This window comes from Ovis canadensis, chromosome 15 (genome assembly GCF_042477335.2).
Source record: "Ovis canadensis isolate MfBH-ARS-UI-01 breed Bighorn chromosome 15, ARS-UI_OviCan_v2, whole genome shotgun sequence".
Lineage (NCBI taxonomy): Eukaryota > Metazoa > Chordata > Mammalia > Artiodactyla > Bovidae > Ovis > Ovis canadensis.
Window position 1 is genome coordinate 53,081,986 of NC_091259.1, and position 9,778 is coordinate 53,091,763.

The window sequence follows — 9,778 nt, forward strand, 5'->3', positions numbered from 1 at the left end:
CAGTTTGAGAGGAAGGTTCATTTGGTCATGGGTTCCCTGAGGGGGAGATGTGGGCTGGCTGCCCCTGGGGTGGCAGGGAGGAAGGAAGAGGAAAAGAAACAGGTGTGTCATGGGCTGAACTGTGTCCCCCTGTGACATCCAGACGGTAAAGTCCTAGCTGATTAGTGCCTGAGAATGTGACTGCACTTGGAGACAGAGCCTCTAAGAGGGTAATGAGGTTGAACCGAGGTCACTAGGGTGGACCCTAATCTGATCTCACAGTGTCCTGATGAAAAGAGGAAACTTGAACCTAAAAAGAGACACCAAGGGAAACACCCTGTGAAGACACAGTAAGAAGGAGGCCACCTGCAAGCCAAGGAGAGGCTCCTTGGAGGAGACCAAACCTCTTGGCGCTTTGACCCTGAACTTCTGGTCCCGGAACTGTGAGAAGTAATTTCCTGTTTGTTAAGCTCCCCAGTTTGTGGTACTTTGTTACGGCAGCCCCAGCAAATTAATGAGCATGCATTGAGTTGCAGAGGAAGCAATATGAGGACAGAAAGGAGAGAGATTGCAGTGGGGGTCTGCAGGATGCTCTCAATAAGTTAATTGATAAGGGAAGAGGTCCTCTTTGTACATCCTTTGAGGTAGTTAGGGGCAAGGTCAAAGGTTCTTCTTGAGTCTTGGGCCTTGATTGCTTTTAACTTGAAACAATCCAAATGCCAAAGAGCGTTTAGGGTGGCAAATTTTGCTCCCCTACAGATGCAAGACATTTCTGGGGCTGTATTCTCCAGAGCAATACCTGTAGGGAGGATGAATGGAGCATGAGTGGGCAAAGAGAGAAGTTAAACTGCGATGCAGCTGCAGCACAGGCCCCAGCCGATCCCACAAGGCGTTCTGGCCCTAGCCGGTCCTTCAGATGTGTCCTGCATGGAGGCCAGGGGCCAATGCCTCGGCAGCCCCACACTGAGCACTCAGTGGTGAGGGTTCTTCCTGGGAAGGAAGCATATGCAGTCTCAAGTGCAGCAGCTTCCTCTGGCTGAGGACAAGGCCTGCAGAAGGACTCAGCTGTGAGCTGTTAGCGGCCACACTCACACAGCTCAGAGAATGAGTGTCCTTATCCTGAAGGGTGGGTTTGAGCAATATGCCATAGAACCGACTTCAGTAGGATAAGCAGAGGCCAGACTTTGCCACGTTTGTAAGACATACACACCAGGTATTTTAGATGCTATGGGAAGAAGAATGAGAGAACAATTAGAGTTTCAAGGAAGCGGGCTATACAAATAGATGTGTATTTCAGAGAGACCTCTCTGGAGGCTAGGTGAAGGCAGCAAGACTGGATTCAAGGTGAGAGATGAGGAGGCTGCAGCGGCTCATGGAGAGATCATGAGGGCCAGAATGAAAGCAGTGTCAGCGGAGTGAGAGACAAATGGATGTTGTGGTATTGTGACTGATGATAAGAAATACATATATTCAGTCTTCCTTCACTGTTCCTGGTTCAGAGATCCTAAAATCCTTGGAGGTTTTTTTTTTTTTTTAAATGAGAGCAATGGAAGGGTCTTTTGTTATGTAGGAGGTAGCTTTGGAAATCACCTAAGAATGGGGGCTGGTTGTCGGTGGAGCCAATCTTGTGATTAAAGAGTTGAAACTTTCACTTCCATCCCCTTATCTGGGAGAGGAAAGAGGGGCTGGAAGTTGACATTAGTCACCAATGGCACCACCAACTCAATGGACATAAGTCTGAGCAAGCTCTGGGAGATGGTGAAGGACAGGGAAGCCTGGGGTGCTGCAGTCCATGGGGTCACGAAGAGTCACACACACTGAGCCACTGAAAAATAACAACCAACGGCCAATGATTTAATCAACCATGTCTTTGTAATGAGGCCTCCAGGAAATCCTAAAAGGAGAAAGAGTTCAGAGAGCTTCCCAGCTGGTGAACATGTGGAGATTGAGGAGAGGCTGATCCCAGAGAGCAGGGAAGGGCCACGTCCTTTCCCCATGCCTTGCACTCTGCATCGCTTCTGTCTGACTGCTCCTGAGTTACATCCTTTTTTAAAACACTCGTCATCTAGTAAAATGTTTCTCTGAGTTCTGTGAGCTGCTCCAGAAAATTAAGCAAACTCAAGGAGGTGACTGTGGGAACCACTGATTGATAGCCAGGTGGTCAGAAGCACAGGTGACATGACAACCTGGACTTGTGCCTGGCCTCTGAAGTGGGTACAGTCCTGTGGGCCTGAGACCTGAACCTATGGGACTTGACCCTACCTCCAGGTAGGTGGTATCAGAATTGAATTGGAGGATACTCGGCTGATACTGGAGAATTGGTGGTATGGGGGAGATAACATGCATTGCAAGGAACATCAAAGAACTGCAGAAGTCTTTGAGAAATATTTAGAGTATAGAATCAACAGAACTTGGTTCCTGACCAAATGAGGGGTAAGGAGAGGGGGGAGTCAGGCCGATGGCCAGATTCTGCATTGTTTTCAACAGCCTCCATGCAGACCCCTCTAGTCTAACAATCAGACAGCAGACAGGGTGATGGAGACAGTCTGCAAACCTCATTATGTAATTCTGCTGTTTTGAAGCCCTGGCTGTTTGCCTATTCCTCCCTAATAAATTCCTCAGGCTCGGGGAAGGCCTTGCAAGTAGGTTACCCCTGAATGAAGATCTATAGCTGAAGTAGAAAGCAGGCCAAGGAGTGGGGGTGAGCGAGGTGCCCTTCTGGTAGCGGGAGTGCAGATAGCCCCTTCAGAGTGGCTCTGGCCAGCAAGACACCCCTCAGGCTCGAGCATGCCTCTTTGGGATCCGATTTCTGCTGCTCTGCTTATGTTTGCCACAGGTCTCCCACTCAGCCCTTAGAGCCTTGTGCAGACATACAGTCCTGCTTAGACTAACTCCTGAAAAACAGAAAGGCACCTTTCCTCTTGAGCTGGGCTCACAACTGCCTCCAGAACTGGTCCCTTATCTAAACCATGCTCACTCCCATCTGGCAGCCAGGACATACCACCTAGCAGGCTCTCTGAAAGACACGTGGAAATTCACATGGATGATGTACAAACGTCAGCTCCATTACAGACACCCACGCCCACTTCATGGATTTCAGCACTGACTTAAAATCTTATTTTATTTTGAAGGAAGTTGGACAGATGTGAGCCCATTTCACTGTGGTTCAACAGAGCCCACAAGACTATGAAGACTGAATCCTAGGACGTGTCAGTTTTACAAGCCATGCATTGCTAAGGACACAAAGCCTCCTTTCTCTATCCTTGCTGGAGAATGAGATATTCTTCATAAACCAATTTCCAGAAGGTACAAATTTTCTCTTTCCTTGGAAAATGTAAAAATATTTTGAACCTTAAATATTTTCTTGGAAATCTTCCCAACTATCTTTCAAATATTTATAGCCATTTGTTATTTTCTTTAAAAGCCAATTATTATTTTCTTAATGACATAAGGTGACATTATGAAGATTAGCTATCATACTGTGTACAGGGGTCTCTCAGAGATTAAGGTATGTTGAGGCATTTGCTTTGGTACTTACTGGGTAAGGACAATTGGGATTTTTAGTTCTAGGATCTGCTTTTTATATTTTCTCTGACTTTTTCCCTTTCCTTCTCTGACTTACCCAATCCTTTTAGAAAAAAACTGGCTCATTATCATGCTGGTACCCTCAAATACTTTGACCACCTGAGGTAAAGGGCCAATTAATTGGAAAAGACTCTGATGCTGGGAAAGATTGAAGGCAAAAGGAGAAGAAGATGGCAGAGGATAACATGGTTAGATAGCATCACCAATTCAATGAACATGAATTTGAGCAAACTCCTGGAGATAATGGAGGACAGAGGAGCCTAGCAGTCCATGGGTTCTCAAAGAGTCAGACACAACTTAGCGACTAAACACAACCTTCAAGGCATGTGAAATAGTCTGGGATTATTTCAACTCAGGCTTCACAAAATATTTGAGGCAACTTCCTAATTGTACTACTCAGCTGCTCTGCATCTCCCCGTCTCCTGGGCTCATGATCTGTTTCAATAATTCCTTCTGGCTCTGCCTTGTACAGAATCTAGAACTGGATTGGGGCTCATTATTCTGATTTAAATCTTAGCACCTTTCTAGACCTTGGCGTCTAGTATCTTTACTCTAGGTTCATGCCTTAGTAGTGGGTAAGGAAAATCCCATGGACGGAGGAGACTGGTGGGCTGCAGTCCATGGGATCGCTAAGAATCAGACACGACTGAGCGACTTCACTTTTCACTTTTCACTTTCATGCACTGGAGAAGGAAATGGCAACCCACTCCAGTGTTCTTGCCTGGAGGATCCCAGGGACGGGGGAGCCTGGTGGGTTGCCGTCTATGGGGTCGCACAGAGTTGGACACGACTGAAGCGACTTAGCAGCAGCAGCAGTGGGTTAGGGGGACCCCACTCAGTGACCCCAGTAGAGTCGTCTGGGACCTGCTCAGATGGGCTGACTTCGGAATCTCACTCTGTTTTCTCTCACTGTCTTCCAAGTGGTGCCCCAATACCATCTGCACAGCTCACCAATCTTTGCCCCAAGTTGCCCCAAGGAAACTGCCAGTTTCGACAGGCAGAGGTCAGGAAGGACTTTTCAGGGTCTGAAGTTTGTTTTGTTTCCTCTTAGGCTAAATGGCAATCCATTCCAGTATTCTAGCCTGGAAAATTCCATGGACAGAGGAGCCTGGCAGGCTATAGTCCATGGGGTCGCAAAGAGTTGGACATGACTGAGTGACTATCACTCACTCACTGGGCTGTAAAGGATTCCCTGAATAGGGAGCATAAAACTCCAGAGGGTCTTCTACATTTCAAGAATGAAACCATCTTCCTTTCTACCTCTGCTCCACCCTCAGAGAGACTGCAAAAGGTAAATCTGAATCCTCCAGCCTCCATGATTGGAGGACGCTGGTCAAACCTTGAAAATGCAGACCACTTGGGATGGAGGAGGGGGACTGAATGAAGAGGGGGACTGAAATACCATATTGTCAAAAAATATCAGGGTTAGTACCTTTCAGTATGTAAGAAAACCAGAGCTAGAATCCTTAAGAACTGGTTTTAGTGCCAAAAAAGGACGGTGCATGCGTGTGTGGGCGCTCAGTCATGTCCTACTCTTTGTGACTCTATGGACTGTAGCCCACCAGACTCCTCTGTCCATGAAATTTTCCAGGCAGGAATACTGGAGTGGGTTGCCACTTCCTCCTCCAGGAAAAGGAATGTTAAGCATAGTTTATAACAAGCATGCCAAGGGATGGCTGCCTGAAGCCAATCCCTTTTATTGACGCCAGTGTGCTATGAAAGTAAGAGGCCATGACCTTGTCCTCAAGGAGCTTATAATTTACTAGCACGCACACATACCCACACCCACTAACCAACCCACCCACCCACTTAGTAATATAAAAGAATCCAGTTGTGAAGGTGGGGGCTGGTGGCTCAGTCGCTCAGTTGTGTCTGACTCTTCGAGGCCCCACAGACTGTAGCCTGCCAGGCTCCTCTGCCCATGGAATTTTCCAAGCAAGAATACTGGAGGGGGTTGCCATTTCTTACTCCAGGGGACTTTCCTGACCCAGGGATCGAACCTGCATCTCCTGTGGCTCCTGCACTGCAGGCAGATTCTTTACCACTGGGCCACCAGGTAAGCCTGATGATGTGGGTTTCAGTTCAGTCACTCAGTCGTGTCTGACTCTTTGAGACCCCATGGACTGCAGCATGCCAGGCTTCCCTGTCCATCACCAACACCCGGAGTTTACTCAAACTCATCTCCATTGAGTCGGTGATGCCATCCAACCATCTCATCCTCTGTCATCCCCTTCTCCGACTGCCTTCAATCTTTCCCAGCATCAGAGTCTTTTCCAATGAGTCAATTCTTCGCATCAGGTGGCCAAAGTATTGGAATTTCAGCTTTAGCATCAGTCCTTCCAATGAATATTCAGGACTGATTTCCTTTAGGATGGACTGGTAGGATCTCCTTGCTGTCCAAGGGACTCTTAAGAGTCTTCTCCTTGTATGTAAATATGATGCGCTTGGGTGACTTGAAACAGCCTCTTCCTTTCTTAAGTTCTGTGATTTCTCCTCCATGTATTAATTTTCATGTTAATTTGCTTTTCTCATCTTTTCAAATCTTTGGATTATGTGAAAAGGAAGGAGGTGGGAATGAAGCCATAGGAAGTGGCTGCAGAAATTAATTGCCATTTCAAGATGTAATAAAAAGGAACAGACATATTGCAGAAGGGACTTAAATTAGTAAGAAGAGTGTTCTGGGAATTTGGGGGTAAGAGATTATTGAAGCAGGTTGGTTTTTTTCTAGTGGATAATGAGATATTTGGGAAATCATTTCAAATTCTTTAGAGATTTGTGTGAAGAAATGGGAAGTCGGGGAAGAATCCCCAAGAAGGTAACAAACAAGACAGTCATATGTAAATGCTTGTGCTATGTCTAACACCTATGGTACCCTCTCGCCCACAGACTGTCTGCTGTGTCACCAACCTCTTCATTTATCATTAACTTCACAGTTTGACAGGAGTGAGAAATTTCCAAGATGCTCCCTTGATCTCACTCACCTCTTCCTACCCTCCGCCCTCCTCATTCCTGGCCTCAGTCCATTCAGAGCACAGACTTTTCAGTTCTGGGGCCTTTTCCCCTCACTCTGCTCTTTGAAATAAACACCATGTGCACCAGAGTCCCTGGATATTGATCACTCTGGTTTGGCTTTGGAAACCCACCTGGCAGTTGCCTATGAATTGAGTCTCCCCAGAGGACAGTGTTGGGTCCCAACTGGCACCAAATGCTGTACAAGGCAGCTGTGGCTGGTCAGGCTCAGGTGGCCTATTTGGAGTCTCTGTTCCTACAGCACCTGGTAACTTCATTTCAGCCAAAAGCCTCTGAAGTCTTGCCGATGTCTGCTTAGCCTGGGGATGTTTGGGAACAGAGGGTGGAGAGCCGGGGGGTGGGGGTGGGGGTGGGGGGGGCAGGAACTAATTAATGGGCTCCAGGATGGAATGAGATGAGTGATTTCAGGTGGTGTGAGAGAAGTGGCTGCAGCTGGAGAAGACGTGCTGGCTGGGAGATGACGTCACCAGCTCAGGCTCCTTCCCCAGTGGCCCCTGGAGCCGGGTTGTCAGCATACAGGGTCGGTGAGGGAACCTGAGTCTCATCCAGGCTCTGTGTCTCCCCCAGAACAGGACGTACTTTTGGTCTCTCCTTCTCTGCTGAGCAGGCTCCCAAGTAAGTGAGGCCTCTGGGGCCCTGTGAACACTTAACCCCCTGGGAACAGGGCCCTAGGAATTGAGGCCAAGGGTTCGCCTGATGTTCCCAGAGAGCACCGACTTGGGTGGTACCAGTTCAGGGTTCCAAGCCCAAACACTGAACGAAATAGTCAACACAAATATTTGTTTGAGCCTTTCTCCACTAGAGGGCAGAGGCTTTTCTGACTATGGTTAGGGTCCTAGTCCTTTTCCTATTTAAATTTCAATCAGAATTTACCAAAAAAAAAAAAAAAAAAAAAAAATTGAGTCGGCATCTACAAAAAGTGCCCACAAACCCTCTCACTTTTCTCCCTCCTCCCCTAATAAATTGATATTCTCAACCAGACTGACTAAACGGATAGAATGGATAGAGTGGTTTTGTTTTCAAAATCGTTCCCACAGTCTGCAGAGCATTAGGCCCTAGAAATCCACATCTTGAGCTAGTGCTCATGTGGGCCTGGTGGATGGGCCATGCTGGCCTGCGTGAGCTACACGGTTTGGAGAAAGAAGGTACGTGCCCCAAACACCTCTGACTTGATGTTATCAGCACAGGGCTGAGCTGCACGGGGAGTTAATGGACAAATCCGCGGAGCTTCCTGGGATCAAGATTTCTATTAAAGCTGGAGGTGAGGAATTACAGGCTGTTGCTGAAGATGAAGGTCCAGGAAGGAGCCTCAGCATCTTCCCTCTTTCCTGCCTTAACTCTGAACCAAATGCAGACTGTCTTTCCCCTTTCTTCATCTCACACGACTACATCTAGAAGTCCTTCTTGCAGGGAGCTCTCTTTGCAGCTGCCCTCTTCCCTCCTTCCAGTTAAGAAGCAGAACAGGATGAACTCTCAGGGGTGGATTGAGAGAATCTGTATGGTATTTAATTCAGAATGGAATTTCCTCTGCTTTGAGGGTTTCAGTTCTGGTTTTACAATGCACAAGAGACATCAGTGATCATTAAAAGATTCTTCAGGAGGTTTTCAAAATCAAATTCCTTTCATTTGTTAAAAATACAAACCCACAGAAAAAGGAGCTCAAATAATGAAAGAGGTGGACAGAGAGCTGATGTTCTCTGAGATTCAGAAAAACGTCCACCAGAGGGTATGTACTTGGTTGTCTGGGCAATAGGAATCTCAGACTGCTTGGGCCCCACCCTAGCCACACGGCTTTCCCCGTGACAGGCACAGCAGTTCCTCAGACTCAGGGACACACTGACCCAAGAGATGGAAGGAGCACAGAACAAACAGGCCAGCCTTCATGTGAGAAGCAGCCGGGAGCAACTGGCATGGCCCCAGCTTCAGAGACAGGAGAAGAGTCCTAGGGCCCAACCCAGCCTGTGGCCCTCTCTGCTGTGTCCTGCTGCACCTTGTCTTTGTTCGCCTTCCTCAGGTTAGCAATCCAGTTAAAACCCCTGCATGTGAGTGGCAGCCTTTCATCAGAAATGGCAGCCCCAACAAACCCTCCACCTGATACTGTAGTTTTCGACTTGATCCTTTCTTGAACCTACATACCATGGCCCTGGAGAGGTAGAGTCACCTCTAGTGACTTCTTTCCTGGTTATGGATGTAGAATCTTGCATAAAATGAGGGCAGAGAGTTGCATGACTGAGGGGCATAGGAAGAACCAGAGGGCTCCTTGCTACAAAGAGATGCACGAGCTCTGTTCTTGGCTTGGCTCGGGGACCTGCTCTTCTAAGTCATTCCCCTCTGGCGAGGAGAGACTCGAAGCCCGGCACCAGCCTCTTCTGAGCTGGCCCTGTGCAATGACTGCGTTTCTGTCTGTGTGTGTCTGTGCACAATGGCCTGGGGATACCAAGCACCACGAGATAAAGGTGCGTGAGGGGTTGGGGCAGGGAAAGAAGTTCAAGGCAGAGGTTTCTCATGGCCCTGTTTCTGTTGTGAGCTTGAGTCCTTTGGGGACTGCCTCTTCCAGGAAGACCTCTGAAGCCCAGAAGAGTGGGAATAAGTACAGCCACAGGCGCACTGCTGTTCTCCCTCGGCTGTGTCTCTGGTCTGTTTGTGCCAGAACCTACAAGGGTCCAGGCAGGGCCCCCTGAAGGCTGGGAGAGCAGCAGGAAGATGAGGGCTGGAAGTTACAGCGCTGGTCAGTGGCAGAGCAGATGCTCAGCTCCACCGTGGGCAGCACTGTGTCTAATCACACTCAACTGGTCTGAGTTCCTTCTGCATCTTCTGGGACCAACTGGTCTCTGCCAGCTTGTCTACCAGAATGAGGCGCATGTTTTATGATTAGGGCTCAAAGCAGTGAGATTATGCACTAGAATAGCTTCAAGTGGTGGGTAAAAGTTTAATCTTCCTTCCCAGTCCTTAACTCCTGCATAATTACAGCTTCAAACCTGAAATCTGCCTTCTCCAAACTAGTGATTTTACTTTGTTCCCTGGAGTCAGAAAAGGTCATAAGTTCCCCTCTCATTTGCGTAAATGCATTTCCCCACAAGGACTTGCCCTCTGCACTTGGAAGCATGAGACTTGAAGCCAGCACTGGGGTCTCCTGAGTCTACTCTCCTCTCCCAAGCCAGAAAGGGCCCCTCTGAGGGACTGT